The 17,554-nt window shown below is 36.0% G+C and overlaps 1 protein-coding gene across 1 annotated transcript in view; it reads left to right on the forward strand.

The window, feature by feature from the left end:
- COL8A1 (collagen type VIII alpha 1 chain) overlaps positions 1 to 17,554 on the forward strand; it is a 151,926-nt gene that overhangs the window by 33,376 nt on the left and 100,996 nt on the right. The window contains exon 2 of the mRNA XM_024759295.1: positions 946 to 1,000. The gene's annotated coding sequence lies outside the window, so the exon portion shown is untranslated. The remainder of the gene's footprint in view (positions 1 to 945; positions 1,001 to 17,554) is intronic.

A 17,554-nucleotide genomic window follows, 5' to 3' on the forward strand; every position in this document is an offset into this window, starting at 1 on the left:
CCTCTAATCTTCATTTTCCTCATCTGTCAGTTTAAGGCCAGGCTCATGTATTGTCCATTTATTGTCTATTCTGTACCAGGTTCTATGGAGAGCATTTATCATGTTACTATTTTATTTTGTATTCAAAATAACTCTATATAAAAGGAATTATAATCTGCATTTTGTAGATGAAGAAACAAATTTAGAAGGTTAAGTAATCTGCATAACATGTGGCTTGGTCAGTCAAAGATAGAACCTGAATCCAAACCCTCATTTCTTTAGTTCTAAAGCCCTAATTCTAATTGCTGTAACATGCTATCACCTAAATGAGCTCTGAGAGCCCTAAACTATTCCTTCAGGTTCTATGTTCTGAGCCATGGAACTATTTCATGTCATTGCGAGAGGCATTATTGGTAAATTATTATTCCTGGCTTTATATAGAATAAAAAATAGTGTACCTCAATATTTTGTAACTATTTTTGTATTGTGAATGGTGGAGAAAAAAGAACTATCAGGTAGCTTCATCTTCTTTTTCTTCCAAAAATATTCTACCTAACCAAACGTTTTTTCCTTTTCTTAAAGACTCCCTCAAATAGAGATGATACAGCCTTCCTTAGAAGACCACCTATTGCTTAATATTGGGAAAAAGAGTTTTTCTCTGTCTGGTGTGGCTCCCTTCAATTCTAATTTATTGTCCGTACATCAGAGTGAATTTGATCATTGTTTCTTATCCCTTTCTTCTGGTGGGAAATAATAGGACAGGATGTGCTTAAGGGGAGATATAAAAATATTGTATTGAGATACCACAAGGAATTTTAATTCCTTCCTGCAGTCAGTGTTTTAAGGGGTGTCTGTACAGAGTAAAAATAAATGGACAGATGAAGAGTGCAAGTCCTATGTAAAAGGAAAGTATTCATCTTCTACTCTTCTTTTAAATAACAAAATTTCAATATCATCCATGCCTAGGTTTTCTGGACTTGGAGAAATAACACTTAAGGAAGAGGGTGGAGAGGAAGGAAAGGTAGGTCCAACTGATAGTTAACTGATTTCATCAAGAATTATCTAATGTGCTTAATAAGAATTATCTTCTCCATATGTGCTGGCCTAGAAAATGAAAAATGTCTTGTCCATCAGTCTTTGAAGAATTGAATCATCATTTTCCTATCAGCTAAACACTCAGTGTAAGAAAGAAACATTTGAGAATTTAATACAGCAAATTAAAAAAAAGATAGAAATGAATGAGAATTTGTAGACCTTTTTTTCACTTTGGCAAAGCTATTATAGATAGTATTTTTTCGAGCATCTGGCTAAAACAAAACAAAGGTTTCCTGTCAGCATGGAAAAAGCAATTCCTGTCTAAAATTGTGTTATCTGTTTTTTAGTCCACTTAATTAAGAAAGCTGCTAAATGTCATGCTACATGTCATCAAATGCCCTTTATAAAACTGATTTCAATTTTTCATGGGTTCATCCAGTTTTTGTGTTCTCACTATTTAATCCTTTAGGGTTTTTTTTAATGAGAGTCTTCATTTCTAAAAGTCAAAGATACACTATTCTTGCTATAATTACTTTTTGCACATCACAGTTAAAAATATACCAGAATATAAAAATCCATTGAAGATCAAGTCATCTACTAAAATATGGTCTCACACATATAATTGACACTTACTTTTAAAGAGAAAAACTGAGATATGGAAACTGCTTGAGTTGAATTGAGCTATATTAAGTCTGACCCTCTAATTTTTCACATAGAAAACCTGAGTCTCGAACTTGAATGAAATGTAGATCGCAAAGTTAGTAGTGGAAAGCTGACATGAGCCTGCTTCACTACTACACTGTTCAAAAAATATTTAACTAGTTATTCTGTGCCAGGTGTAGTGTTAGGTTTTGATGATTCAAAAGTGAAAAAGACAGGGTGCTCAGTCTGAAGAATCTTATAATCCAATGGGAGAGTAAAGTAAATAAATTGATAAGTAAATTTTTGTGTAAAAAGTAACTTACACACTTAGTAGCTTAACAAATTTACATTTTTTATCTCACAACTTCAGTGGGTCAGAAATTGAGTATTTTAGCTGGATCCTCTGCTTCAGGGTCTCTTACAAAGTTTCAATCAAGACATCAGTCAGAGCTGAGGTCTTATCTGAAAGCTCAACTGGAGAAGGATATATTTTCAAGCCCATGTGGTTGTTGGCAGGATTTAGTTCCTTGTGGTCTGTCAGACTGAGGTCCTCAGTGTCTTGCTGGCTTTTGTCTGAAGGCCATCCTCAATACCTTGCCACATGGACCTCCCCAACATGGTTGCTTCTTTTATCAAAGTGTGTAAGTCAAAAAGGCAACAGTAAGAATCTGCTAACAGGATGGAGGCAGGGATAATTGGGGGCCATCTTAAAGTTTATCCACCACAGAATTTTATAGTAAAACATGACAAATGTTGTGAAAGAGAAAGGCACAGGTGTAGTGGGAGCACAGGAGATAGGATCTAAACCAGACTAAGGAAGCTGGGCTATCATTTGAGTTGAATTTTAAAGGGTGAGGAGTCATCAGATCAATGAAGAAGGAAAGATGGTCATTCCAGGCAGAAGTAGGGCCTATAAATACGTAGAGGCATTAAAAAGTACATTTTTCATGTCTTTGTAGGTAAGTTGGAATGGCACAATATTAAATAATTAGGAAGGATGCTTTTTGCTTAGGATCAGCAAATTTTAGAGTTGAAGACTCCAGATGGAACAACTAAAGCTCAGAGATATTAAGCCTAGCACATGGTAGATATTTAATAAATGTTGAACAAATTAATGAAATGTCTTTGTAGCACTAGAAATGAGCTTCCACTCTCATACCCCAAACAGTAACCACATAAGTCAGCCTCCATATCTTTAAGAAAAATAGGAAAGATAAAATTAGAAGTGCTGGGAGATAGATAGAAGAAAAGTATGTTTTATAGTAAAAAGAATTCTAGAGACAGCCAGAACCTACTGGAAAAGAAACAGAAAGTTAGATTTCAATTCTAATTTCTATTCATAGAAGTGAAAATAAAAGGGGAATTGCTATGGTGTGATACCAGCCAGCTCTTTGGGGAAACAAACAAACAAAAAAGCTTTACAGACATATAGGTAATAATGAAATTTTTGCAACTAATTCTTTCACTTCATTCCAAAGGACAAAAAAGTTTTCCAGAGTCTTTTTCTTGAACTTACCAAACTGCTATACAATTTCTGACTCAAACACAATACACCACCTCTAGGATCCAAAAAAGAGATGGCTTATATTTCACATATTTATATCAGGCTTAGCAATTTTTTCCTCGGTCTGAAATATACACATGTTTTATATTTCAGCTGAAGAGCTTATTTTCCAAATGAGGTTTAAAAAAAAGCCAAGGTACTATCACTCTGACATTAGCAGTAGTTACCTAAAAATATATATATATTTTTAAGTCATAACCATTTTAGGAAGTTTTTGAACCAAAGAGGAATTTGAGTAATAATCGTCATATATCTTGTTGCATGTCAGGTATGATTGCCTGAAATGCGGTGAATGGAACTACACATTTATGATTCTTTCATTCATATAAAGTTAGCCTAATGTTAGTCAAATTTAGTCATCCTGTTGTCCCATGCTTATGCGTAAACCCACTGGGAACCAGCTTTTGGAGAGAAAGCAGGGGACTGTTAAATCTATCAGTGAAGAAGATACCCTCTTTTCAATGCCTCTGGAGATGCTGGATTGTTTGCCTTCTTTACTTCTCAGTGTGGCACACCCAGTCTCTCCTGTTGTGTGTGTGTGTGTGTGTGTGTGTGTGTCTGTCTGTCTCTGTGTCTGTGTCTGTGTGTCTGAGTCTGTGTGACTGGTGGGGAGGGAGTGTTTAAAATGTGTAATTCCTTTTTATCAATTCTCTACAAATCTGCAACCAAAATCCTTGAGGAAAAACATTTTAAAGAATATGGAGCATGTATTAATATATTTAAAATAGATAACCAACAAGTACCTACTGCATAGCACAGGGAACTCTGCTCAATATTGTATAATAACCTAAATGGGAAAAGAATTTGGAAAAGAATAGATACATGTATATGTATAACTGAATCACTTTGCTGAACACCTGAAACTGACAGAACATTGTTAATCAACTATACTCCAATATAAAATAAAAAACTAAAAAAAAGAAAAATGAAAAAATAAAAAAGAATATGGAGCATGAATCAGGGGGAAGGAAGATGATTTAAAAGGAATAGGAGTAAAATTATTTTTTAAATATGAAAAAGTAAAGGTAATAATTAAGATGTATGTGATATCAAAACCTTCTTTGAGAGTATTATAGAAAAGACAATTCTTCAGATGCTTTACAGCTCAGAAACATTTTTTAATTTCTTTGATGAGAGGATGTTTTAAAGTAGAAAAGTTAAAACTCTTGACTATGTACACCAAGCTTTAAAAGGAGTAAGTACTCAATTATCTAGACCATCTCTCCCAAATCTGCTACAAAAGTAAAAAGCAGGACTTTGGGAACTTTGGCTATTCATTTGATTGTCTTCTCTATAGAACATCCTAATTGAATTATATGGAGTTATCCACTTTAGAGCCTGAGATCTTTTAAAGAGAAAAGACACAAGTAATCTGGAACTATTGATACCTGAAGGGCTCCACAGAGGCAGTCAGAAAATTAATCCATAGGGAGTCTCTACAGCTCAGAGCAGGAAAAATTAATTAAACTTCCACATTTCCAGAAGAGCTATTGAAAAGAGAGGTAGAAAACCTATTCTCTATTTCAATATCTAAATTTCTTTTTTTCTAATTGAAGCATAGTTGATTTACAATGTTATGCTCATTGCAGATGTACAGCAAAGTGACTAAGTTATACATATATATACATATTCTTTTTCGTATTCTTTTCCATTATGGCTTATTACAGCATATTGAATGTAGTTCCCTGTGCTATACAGTAGGACCTTGTTGTTTATCTATTTTATATATAGTAGTTTGTATCTGCTAACCCCAAACTCTTAATTTATCCCTCCCCTACCCCTTTTCCCCTTTGGTAACCATAAATTTTTTTTTCTATGTCTGTGAGTCTGTTTCTGTTTCGTAAATAAGTTCATTTGTGTCATAGTTTAGATTACACACATAAGTATTATCATATGGTATTTGCCTTTCTCTTTCTAACTTACTTCACTTCATATGATAATCTCTAGGTCCATCCATGTTACTGCAAATGGCATTATTTCATTCTTTCTTATGGCTGAATAGTATTCCATTGTATATACGTCCCACATCTTCTTTATCCATTCATCTGTCAATGGACATTTAGGTTGCTTCCACATCTTGGCTATTGTAAATAGTGCTGCGATGAACATAGGGGTGCATGTATCTTTTCAAATTGGAGTTTTCTCTTGGTATATGCCCAGGAGTGGGATTGCTGGATCATATGGCAAGTGTATTTTTAGTTTTTTAAGGAACCTCCATACTGTTCTTCATAGTGGCTATACCAATTTACATTCCCACAAACAGTGTAGGAGGGTTCCCTTTTCTCCACACCCACTCCAGCATATGTTATTTGTAGACTTTTTAATGATGGCCATTCTGACCAGTGTGAGGTGGTACCTCATTATAGTTTTGATTTTCATTTTTCTAATAATTAGCTTCAATATCTAAATTTCTTATATGTAGGTGACATTGCTTCTTCTTTTATATAAAAAATAACTATTACTTTGATTTATAGGGAAGATATTTGTACTTCCATTAGATGTATATTGGAACTACTCTTTCCTGTCTTCCATGTTTTCTTAACTTCTCGGATATTTTCCATCTCCTTATCTCTCTGGTCTTCATTCTGAGTGCTTTCCTTATGCCTTCAATTTATCTAGGTTTTTGTTTAACCCATCTCTTGGGTTAGACTCTAGTTGTGTTTCTGCACTACTTGGGTTATTCAAACTCAGGTCCCACAAGAAGCCTAGATTTGGACTTCCAATTTCCACCATGGCCAGGGAAGATGATCTGTTTCCAAGCCATATCCCCATGCTATATCCCAAGCCTGCCTCTGGACTTCTACTTCCTTGTATGAATTAGACAGGCTATTCCCAAATATATTTCCCCATTGTACAAAGTCCTTTAGACATTAGCTTCTAAAGCATATATCCATGCTAATATCCTTGGCCCGCATGGCATCAACCACCACTCATTACAATGATTTAAGTTCCCTCTGTTTCCTGCTACTTAAAAGATTTCCCTTTCTGGCTTTTGAACTTAGCTTTGTAGCTAATAGTTTTTAATTTATATTATAGCTGGCATTACTACATAGTTCGAGTTAGAAGATATGCTTCCTACATCTGCTTAGTCAGCCAACCTTTCCAGAAATCAATTTTGATGCTGAAATAAATAAATCGGGGGATTTTTGTAGCTAGATATCTTATTAAGGTAGTGTTTTACAAGTAAGAAACAGATTCACTTCTTTGAATTAACAAACTTTCACTTCTGTTGATGCTTCCATTTCTGGTGGACTTTTTTTTCTTTTAACATTTAAGAAATGCTTTGTAGTGAAAAATGGTACAAGGTCATAAGTCCATCAAAATTACTACATGTGGTTATTGAATGGGCAACACATAGTTTAGTATCACATACTTTGGCACCAAAAGTTGAGGGAGAAGGGCTTGGTGGCCCTCCTTGATTAAAGAGTAAAATTCCTTGAATTTTCTAGTGAAAAAAAGGCTGAGTGAATTTTCAGATTCAGATATTAGAGACACCCTTGTTGCCTTCAAAATCTATTATGAGACTACCACCACCCATGAATTTGCCTAAATCATTTTATATTTCTTTATAACAGCTTTGAAAACAATTTTTTGCCTTTGGTACAAATAACTTGAGTTTATTATTCATTAAATTAAACAGTTTCTCTATTACTTGTCCTTAACATTTACACGAAAGTAAATTTTATACACCACTTGAGGAGAAAAAATTTTTTTTGTTTTTTATTATAATTTTATTTTCCTGCCTTTGTTTCACTCCTATTCTGATTCTGAGACAACTGTTGATTTTCAGGTATTTCTTTTAAAATCTATCTTACGTTCAATTTTAAAGAAGTAGCAGAGCATAGGTGTTGAGATTCCCAGTCAGATTGCTTGAGTTTGAATCCAGTCTCCACCACTTACTACTAAGTGTGCAGCTGTGGGTAAGCTTTTTAACCTCTGTGTACCTCACCTTCCACGTCTGGACAATAGGGATGATGATGATGATGATGATAGTGCCTACCACATAGGGTGTTATAAAGACTAAATGAACTAACATAGAGAGAGCATTTAGAACAGCCCTCAATGTATATTAATTATTATTGTTATATTTCAAATTTCCATGTGGCTTTTTGCACAGGCATCTCTAAGAGAGTGTTTTTAACCATAACCTAGCCTAATGATTTCATAGTTTTATGGAAAAGTCTCAAGGCACAATATCTTGTCACTTGCTTTTTTTCATGAATGGATGCCTTAAAGGTAATGAACCCACATAACCCTTCCTTTTTTCTATCAAAACCCTTTGTTGAGACTGTTGACAGGAAATCCCTTGGGAATGGAGGGAGTTGAGGCAAAAGAAGAACACTTCAGTTTAGTGGCCAGAGGGGGCCCTCACACTCCCCTGCTGGTGCTGTGAGCCAAGATAAACAGGCTTGGCAAGGGGTGCCTTACTCACTCCATCCTGTCAACTTGGAGGTGAAGGTTTTCAACTGTGGTATTGCTACTCCACCCAACTTCTGTTCCATTTTTAATATACCTTTGTGATAAAATGTACTGTATCCGTTAAAAAAGTCTTAAAGGTGTGGCTGACAAGAAGGAAAGCAATATCCTGCCAATGCCTCAGACTTGAAAGGCCCTCCAGCCCTAGCTCATGGACCACCCTCTCTTTTCTGGCTTGTACAGCACAGGCTCCACATTTTGTTCAGTAAAAGCAACAACATCCACATACCTCACCACCTGGGAAAATGCCATAAATTGTCCCTAGTCATGTGTGCCCTGGCAAACACCCAGGTAAATGACTGAGCTCACACTGGCCAGTCACAGAAAGAATATTAGTGTACCTTGCTTCCCTCAACAAATGTGTTGCTGAAATTGCATGAAAATCAAGGGTTTGCAAGTTAAATCACTTCTTGAATTCACCAGGAATTTGCTACTTAATAAATGCTCAGCGGGTTACTTACTGAATAATAAAAGTCCTTTGTAAAGTAATAATTACCCTTTAGTTTATCTGTTTTCACATTTCGAATTTTGGAATCTGGTTTTCCTTAAAGCAAGACACATCTGTAGCATCAGTTTCTCTACCATAGGTGTCACTTAATCTTTGAAGGCTCAGGTTTTTTTTAGGGGAATGTTAGGACACCAGACTCAATGACCTCTACACTCTCTCCCAGCCCGAAATTCACTTTCCTACAAAGGCAGTGTAGGAATAATTAGAGAAATGTCTTTTTCTTTGGTTATTCTTTCTGATTTTATCATTCCACTCACAGTCTAAGGAAAGTGTGCTCCCAACATCAGTTTCTGGAACAGTTCCATTTGATGCTTCACAATGGCATAGAGAGCTATAGCCATGGTCAACTGACATTTTGAAGTTCCTCAGAGATCTCTTTGCATTGCTACCTTTCCTGCTTTAGTTTTGGCCCAGAGAAAAATTATCAAAGATCAGAACTGCTTCCATCAGCTTCATAGGCTAAGACCTTCTTTCTGGATGTTCCCTGGAGCATAAGGCACTACATGCAATATTTCATTATTTGCTATAAACATCAATGATACACAAAGGGAAAATCATGTTAACTCCACTTCATATCTTGTAAAAGAGTACTACAAGATACTTAGGTTACTCACTCAAGTCACCCAGTCAGTAACTAATGAAGCTAAACATGATTAATTTTGTGACAGAATTACTAGCTTATGCTGCTTGAAGTTGAAATAACTGACACCAGAAGTATTTTAGTAAAAACTTTCCTTATCATCCCCACTGAACATCACACTTTTCATTTAGGGAATCTATGCATTTACCAACGTATCCTTGGAATAATCTCAAGAACAAAAGGCAACTGAAAGGTGATATTTGTGAGCTATTGGCAGTATGCCTCAGGTTATACAAGCCACAAGTCTCCAAAAACAAGTATAACTAGCATTTGATTCCCCCTGTGGCTGAAGAAGTACTTTCATATAAAATGTAAACATTTGATGTCACAGAGATAAAAAAGAGTGTGCGATTCATGTCAGTATTATTTCACCTCATTTAACTGTGTAAATTTTTGTGATAATAGGAAATGGCTTGGCAAACTTCAAGAACTGATCATTGTATTTGGCATTATTACTGGTTGTAGAAATAGCATTGTAAACTATCAGCTAACATTTAAAAGATTATTAAAAGATATTATGAAACACTTTATGCCAGTAAATATGACTATTTATATGAAATTGTTACCAGACTGACATCAAAAAAATAGAAAACCTGAATTGTCTGATATTATGAAAGAAATTAAAACTATTTTTATAAACCTTCCCACAAAGAAAACTCTACTTTCCAGATAGTTTTGCCAGTGAATTATCTCAGAATTTAAAGAATAAATAACATTAATCTAAAACAAATACTTCCAGACAGTAGAAGAAAGGGACAAGAGAAACTTTTCTATTATTTAATAGCCCAGCAGAACCTTACAAGGACATTACAAGAAAGAAAAATAGCAGACACATAGATGCAAAAATCATAAACAACCTTAGCATGACCAAATGGAATTTTTTCAGGAATGCAAGGATGGTTTATGATTCAAAAATCAATCCATGAATTCACCACATTTACAGAAAAAAAGAGAAAATCACATAATAAATGTAGTAGTTTCAAAAAGCATTTGATAAAATTCAACACCCATTGATAATGAAAGTACTTAGCAAACCAAGGAGACTTTTAAAATCTGATAGTGTACTTACAGAAGTCCTACAACAAACATTTTCCTTACTTGTGACTTTTGGAACAAGGCAAGGATGCCTACTATCACCATTTTTGTTCTAATTATACTGGAGGTCCCAGTCAATGCACAAGACAAGAAACAGAAATAAAAGGCATAAGGATAGGAAAGGGAAAATATATAATTTTTGTTATTCATTATTAGAATTAATAAATGCATATATCAAGCCCGTTGGATACAAGGTCCAATATCCAAAAAGCAATTAACTTCTATATGCAAACATAAAACAAATAGAAAATGAAACTTTTAAAAAGACATCATTTACAATAGCATTTAAAACATTAGCTTATCAGGTATGTGAAAAGGAATTTAGAGAATAGACCTCAAGAAATTACTGTTTTAAGAGTAATAATCTGATGGGACAAGTGCTAAAAAAATAGATAAAAAATCCATGTAAATATAACTAAATTGATAGTAATTTTCTAAAACCAATCCTCATATCTTTCTTCCTCTTTCTCTCTTTTGTTAGCCCCTACATTTCTTAAAAGCAGGATATCACAGCTATTTGAATATTCACCAGTGATTCCCTGATAACATCAGAAAATAAAAATGGACTTTAGGGAAATTTCCATTGAAACCACTGGTTTTAAATTGGTTTTATGTTTTAGAGGGAGAGTACCAAAAGGAAATAAATTAACACATGATGGTCAAAGGTCTTTCTGGCTCTCTTAAAATCATGCAATCAGATAGCTTCCTCATGCATAACATCTTATATCACATGAAAATATACAAGGTGTCTAAAGAAGCAGTTTTGAATAGAGGATTTCTGAATACCATCTCAGGCAAGGTCTAGAGAACTCAGTATTATGTGATTTTATGATAAATTCTCTAGACAGTATGGCCGAATACAAGTCTTCCTTTGTACTTTTCTGTACAGTTCCTCACTCAGAACAGATCTAGCTGTCTATGGGAAGGTTCTGCAGGACAAAGAGCTAAGATTTGGCCACTTACACACAGACCAAAAATGAATTACCCAGGGTATGCTAGCAGAGGGACTTGAACTTAAGGACAGGGGAAAATCTGCACAGGTTGCCAATGGTTTGTCAGAGTTGTGAGAAAAGAAATGGGAAATTTAAAAAAAAAATTCTTATTGGCATAATTTACATTGGACAACATGAGCACATTCCAGTCAACCTACTTCACAGACATGATCTCATTGGTCTCCCCAACATCCTTACAAGGAAATGAGGGGGACAAGTGTGACTCCACCCTTCAGGCCAAAAGCCCCATTGCTCACTCCCACTTGTGGGTAGGAGTGGGTGGAACACCTTTATACAGGGGAACAAATTATCACCTTCCTGGCTTCCCCGCAACATGTGGGTGAATAAGTTTGCCTTTCTCTCCTTGAGGCCATACAATTCCCAAAACAATTTGTCTGAAATGTTGGGGACTGAGTCACTGGCCAGTGATATTCTCAAACAACTGCTGGGTTATTTCTCAACCATTGTTTTGTCATTAAGACTTGGACTCGATATATCATGTAACATAAGTGCCTGTGATGAAATTTTTCTCATTGGCCTAGAGGAGACTTTTAAGAAAGGGAAGAAAATGGTAAACATGGAAGAGGAGTCATTTTACACTTTTGCAATAAAAGGATATGTTACCAGCACTATGCTCATCTAGAATATAAGATGTGAGAACAGGTAAAGTCAGAACATTGAGTATCCAGAAGTTCTCTCATATAGTAAACTAGATATCCAATATTCTGGGTGTTTTTTGTTGTTGTTTTTGCAACTAGATTGCCTCTCAAGACTATTTTCAGTCCTCCCTTTGTGTGCTTAAAAATAATGTGGCATGGGCTTCCCTGGTGGTGCAGTGGCTAAGAATGTGCCTGCCAATGCAGGGGACATGGGTTTGAGCCCTGGTCCGGGAAGATCCCACATGCCGTGGAGCAAATAAGTCCATGTGCCACAACTAATGAGCCTGCGCTCTACAGCCCGCGAGCCACAACTACGGAAGCCTGTGTGCTGCAACTACTGAAGCCTGTGAGCCTAGAGCCCGTGCTCCGCAACAAGAGAAGCCACCGCAATGAGAAGCCCGCACACCACAACAAAGAGTAGCCCCCGCTCGCCGCAACTAGTGAAAGACTGCGTGCAGCTACAAAGACTCAACGCAGCCAATAAATAAATAAATAAGTAAATAAAATAAATCTATATATAAAAAAAAGTGGCAGAACTGTTCAAATTCTCCATCAAAACAGTTACTAGTAATTATAATTTTGATGAGAGCTCATTGGGAAAGAGAACATTTTAATAACAAAAATCCACTGGAGAGTGTTTTTCACATTAGGAAACATAGGATAATTTATTCAAAAACCAGCTTCTTAGGACTCACTTGTGTGTCCTATACTTAAAGATATGTTTAGATTTTTCTTTCTCCCACTACAAATAAAGTGTTCCAAATACTGAGGGATGAAAAGCACAGGAAATCATTCTCCATATAAATGTTGACACACAAACTCACTCTAACCACATATGGATATCTCTTACGGATATAGAACTCAGCAGCTTCTAGCAGTCATCTGAGATGAGCACCATATGTGACATAATAATGCATTATTTCACTAAAGCTTTCAGAGCTTAAGAAAATAGCCTGAGGAATAAGACTGCTCCTTTCTGAGCCAAGGTTGCAATCTTCTAAGTCTAAAACGTGCTTAAAGACAGACATTAGGTAATTGTAAAAGCCAAGGGAGATCAGTTTAAGAATATGGAATAATATTACTACCAACTGCCCTTTTCTGTGTTCAATCCAGATAGAAGCTGGACACATAGGAAGTGACATTTGTATAATAACAAAGAAAAGGAGAATGAGAGAGAAACCTTCCCACCTATATTTTTTGTAGGATTTTATTACTATCTGCTCTTTATAACCCCAGAAAATGGGAAAATTATATTTGTTCAAAACATTACGGAAAGTCTTCCTCTGTCTTTCTATGACATAGTTTCAGGTCATTATTAGGCAATTTCATTTCATATATCAATAGTAGCCTATTTGTTTATTGAAATCAACATAAAAAGCAGCTCTTGATATCAAATAAAGAGTCTTGAAGTCAGAATACTTCACTCCCACTAACTTGGTGTATGGTCATGAGACATGAGATAAATTATCTCAACAGGTCTTTCCAGAATTATTCTATTCTTTTTGCAAATTGGTTTATATTTGTAGAAAAGGTTCAATCTGTTTCTGGCATGGCAATGGCCAAGTCAGAATCTCTATTTGACACAGTCAGAAAAATAGGCCAACACATTACACATTTACAAGATGAATTACTGTGGATAAAATATACATAAACATAGATTGGGGTGTATTTTTAATATCCAGGGAAATTTTCATCCCTGAGTTATTTCATTAGCAACTGTTTCATCACATATCCCTGGCTGAGAGTTTCCAGTAACTCTAGGTCAGCAATTGTAGACTCCATTTTCAAAGAAAAAATCTCTTATATTTTCCATCTGCAAAATTTTTACACCAATGGCCTTGTTCCTTAAGGGTCCAAAGAAGACTGAAATATTAGACGGAGGAAAAAAAAAAAAAGATTTATGTAGAAAGACTTTCTGACTGGGGGGTGTATTTAGTCTAGAAACAAAAACTCTAAAGTGTGGCTGGCTTAATAAAAGTTATCAAGAATATGAAAGACCAGCTGCTCTGAATTTCCTCAGAGACTAGAACCCGAGGAAATGGCTTTCAATTACAGCAGAAAGTGGTGCTTTGGGTTAGACGCAAAGAAGAATTTCCTGGATAGGTCTCTGAAACAAGTCACTAAGGGAGACTGTCACTGCCTCTCAAGGATATTTTGACACTTGAGACAGATATTAACCCATGTGTATGAAGGGCTTCTATATTCAGGCTCCACATTAAGCATGTATGTTGGTTATCTCCTTTCATCAGTACGGCAGCTCTATGAGAGAAACGTTATTGTTGTTCTCATTTCATGGATGGGAAGACTACCGTTTGTTAAGTAGCTAGCAAGCAGAGGAGCTGGGATTTGAACCCAGAGAGTTGGACTCCAGAGCCAGCTCTTTTCACCATTAGGATTGATGCAATGGCTATGCAACAAGAAAGGGAAGCTATTGGATTTGATCTTCAAGTGTAGGAAGACCCTTAATACAAAGAAATATAATCTGATATTCTCCATCTCCATCCACTCTGAAATCACTGGAAAAGGTTTAAGTGGCTTAGAGTTGTGTAAAGGCCACAGAACATATAAGAACTTACCAGCTTTGTGATTTAAGGCATGTCACTTAACCTCTCTGATGCTGTTTCCTCTTTCACTTATTTAACACTATTCATTGAGCACCTGTTACACCAGAAATTCAATGGTGAATAAAATCTTGAAAATGAGAAAAATACTAACTACCTCCCGCTGGCCGTGGTTACCACTCAGTCAGCACCAGTTCCCCTCCCACTCTCCCTTCTACCAGGGACTCAGCCTACAGAGGAAGAACTTTCTGACGTTAAGTTTTGTGAAATATGCTTCTAAGTGCAGAAAGAAAGAAAAGAGAATTGTTATCTTCTGAATGAAGGATGAGTTTTGCAGAAAAAGTCCAGAGAGAAAAAGCATCAGCTTTTTAAATTATTTGTTTTCTCCTTTGTACTTTCATAGAATTTTTCATACCTCTATTATAGTGCTTATCATATTTTAATTATTCTTTCACATGTCTTTCTCCCCAGTGAGACTCTGGATTCTAGAAGACAAAGTTTATCCTTTGCTCCTTTCCATATTTACCAAAATCATACCAAGCCCTGAGCCTAGCATATTGTAGGCACTCATAAAATATTTGTTAAATAAATAAATATTTCTGGTTGGAAAAAGGAGGATAAAATCATAGGAGAGAAAATATAAATTTAACCTTACTTCATATACTAAGATTGATAGACCATTCATTGAAAATGGAAATTCTTTTTTGCTTTATTTAGATGTGGGAAGAGCTATAACTAGGCACAATACATAAGCGTCTTTGATGATTGTTTAAAACCTCCAGAACTCCCTTCTCAGCAGCTCTTAAAGGATAGGACAAATTCTGGTTTGTGAAAGGGAGTGTGGGTGGTCCTGCTGGGAAGCAGGTGGATAGGACCACATGATTTCTTCCAGCCTGAGCTTCAGTGATTCAGTGATTCCAAACGAACCCTTAGGAATCCTTCCAATCATATGATTCCAGTTACCCTGACTGTGCCTCAAATAAACTCATATAAAAAGAAGAGTCCCAGGGCTTCCCTGGTGGCACAGTTGTTGAGAATCTGCCTGCTAATGCAGGGGACACGGGTTCGAGCCCTGGTCTGGGAAGATCCCACATGACGCGGAGCAACTGGGCCCGTGAGCCACAACTACTGAGCCTGCGCGTCTGGAGCCTGTGCTCCGCAATAAGAGAAGCCGCGATAGTGAGAGGTCCGCACACCGCGATGAAGAGTGGCCCCCGCTTGCCACAACTAGAGAAAGCCCTCGCACAGAAACGAAGACCCAACACAGCATAAATAAATAAAAATAAATTAATATACTCCTACCCCCAACATCTTCTAAAAAAAAAAAACAAGAGTCCAGCTATTTAACCCAATATTGTCATGTTGCAAACATTCTGATTTTACATCAGTGGCTTCTCTCAGCCAAGCTAAAGTGCTGTGAATGTCGACTAGGAGAGTCCGTGACTTTGCCTCTATATGATCAGAAGAGTAGGCTGAAAAGTCAAACATTTCATAAAACCAGGTTTGGGGGCCAAGACCTGAAATGAGCTAAATTATTTAAGTGGATTCACTAAGTAACCTCTTCAGAACAGTCAGACCGGTTCAGGTTCTGGGACCCTACTACGATGTCATCAGGTCTGAAATCTCAGAGTGTCCTGCATTCACTCAGGCTTTCAGTATCAGGTGATGTAAGCCAAACATGCCATGGGGACCACACTTAGAGTATGAGTTTACAAGAAGTGCTGTCTTCTCAAGTTTAATCACTGTGCATTGAGCACCTTCTGGGTGAATAAGATTGCACTAGACATTTTATATACACTATCTGTAATCCTAAAAACAATCCTGGAAGGCAAAGGTCATTATTCCCATTTTATATCTGTAGAAATAGGGCTTCAGAGAGGTTATACAAACTGCCCAGTACTGTCCAGCTACTAAGTTAGAGTCAGGATTCAGATTCAAATGCCTCTCTCTGCTTGCCTTCCTAAAGGAGTGGGGTGGCACACTGTTGATCATTTATAAGCATCTGAGCCCAAAAGCTGTGAAAAGATAGACCAGTCGACTTAAAGCATTATTGAATGGGGAGTTGTTTGTTTGGTTTTTTTTTTTTGTTAATGAGAGTTTGTCATTTGGTTTAAACCAGTTGTACATCTTTTTCCTACTGAAATGGAGAGCTTTCAGATCTCATCAACCCATTTCCCTCTGCTATCTGTGAATTGTCAGTATTATTTTAATGATAGAATCATTTCCTAAGGTAGAGTAGGGTATTTTCTTTATAACATCTGAACTTGGCACCTTGTAGAATAAGCTTCTGCACAGGAATTGTGCTTCCAATACCTAATTGCAAAAAGTTGCCAAAATTTAAAAAGGTTCTGGGAAGGGGAGACAGTGTAAGAATTCAAGTGGACCTCAAGGTCTCACTCTTAAAAGAAATGGAAATATTTTTGGACTGTATTGTCATCCTATTTGTTGGTGTAGCTACAAAAGGAAGGGAAGACCAAAAGGCAATAATTTGTTTTTCCAGTTTCCCCAGTAATACCTACAGTTGAATTATGCTATTCATAAAGAAAATATTTCTGAGTATTTTGCAAATTTTACCATCTTTGAAAAAACGTTAATATACTAGTTTAATGTCTCACTCTAAGCAGTAAATACATTTATTCTTAATGTAATAAAAACTCTAAGGAAAAAATGATGTCAGTCAACTACACTGAAAGCTCAATCAGTAAGAAAACAAAAGCAAATAATACAAAATACAGCATAAAAGGCTGACGGAAAGGGATGCACCTTAACACCGTCTTAATATCATCAAAAGTGGTAAGAAGAAAGAATAAGAATTTTTTATACCCATGGTGTGTCCAAAATATAAATATCTTTCAAATGCCACACATTTCAATCTTTCATTTTGAATTGTATTTTATATGCATAACCATGAAATAATACTTAGTCATATTCTACTGAATAAGAAATTAGTACAGTATTTCCATCTTTGCTAATTTTTCTTTCTCGCTTCCTCATGAACTTAAAAATCTGCAAAATAAAACTGTATCAGTATGAAGAAATGAGACCAACCCTTCCCTGTACCGTCTATACCATACCCTATGTCACTATACATTTTTCTCCCCTTTTCTCTATGTTGTAGAATTTTCAAGTCTTAAAAAATTCTCCGGTCTTGTTTTTCCATCTATAATTCTTCTGATGGCTTTCCACATAGAGTAAAAAATTTTATTTTCAATCCAAACGTGTAGAATTTATCTCTGGATACTAAAAGCCTATGGCCAGGTCATGTTGATTTTGCTTATTTAAGTCTGTAATATGGTAATAAATAAGTTCAAAATAAGAGTGCTAATTCATCCATCAAGGCAATTTTCTGTGATTAAAAAAAATATGGATAGGGCTTCCCTGGTGACGCAGTGGTTGAGAGTCC

The sequence above is a fragment of the Neophocaena asiaeorientalis genome, unplaced genomic scaffold (assembly GCF_003031525.2).
Source record: "Neophocaena asiaeorientalis asiaeorientalis breed wild unplaced genomic scaffold, Neophocaena_asiaeorientalis_V1.1 scaffold197, whole genome shotgun sequence".
Classification (NCBI taxonomy): Eukaryota; Metazoa; Chordata; class Mammalia; order Artiodactyla; family Phocoenidae; genus Neophocaena; species Neophocaena asiaeorientalis.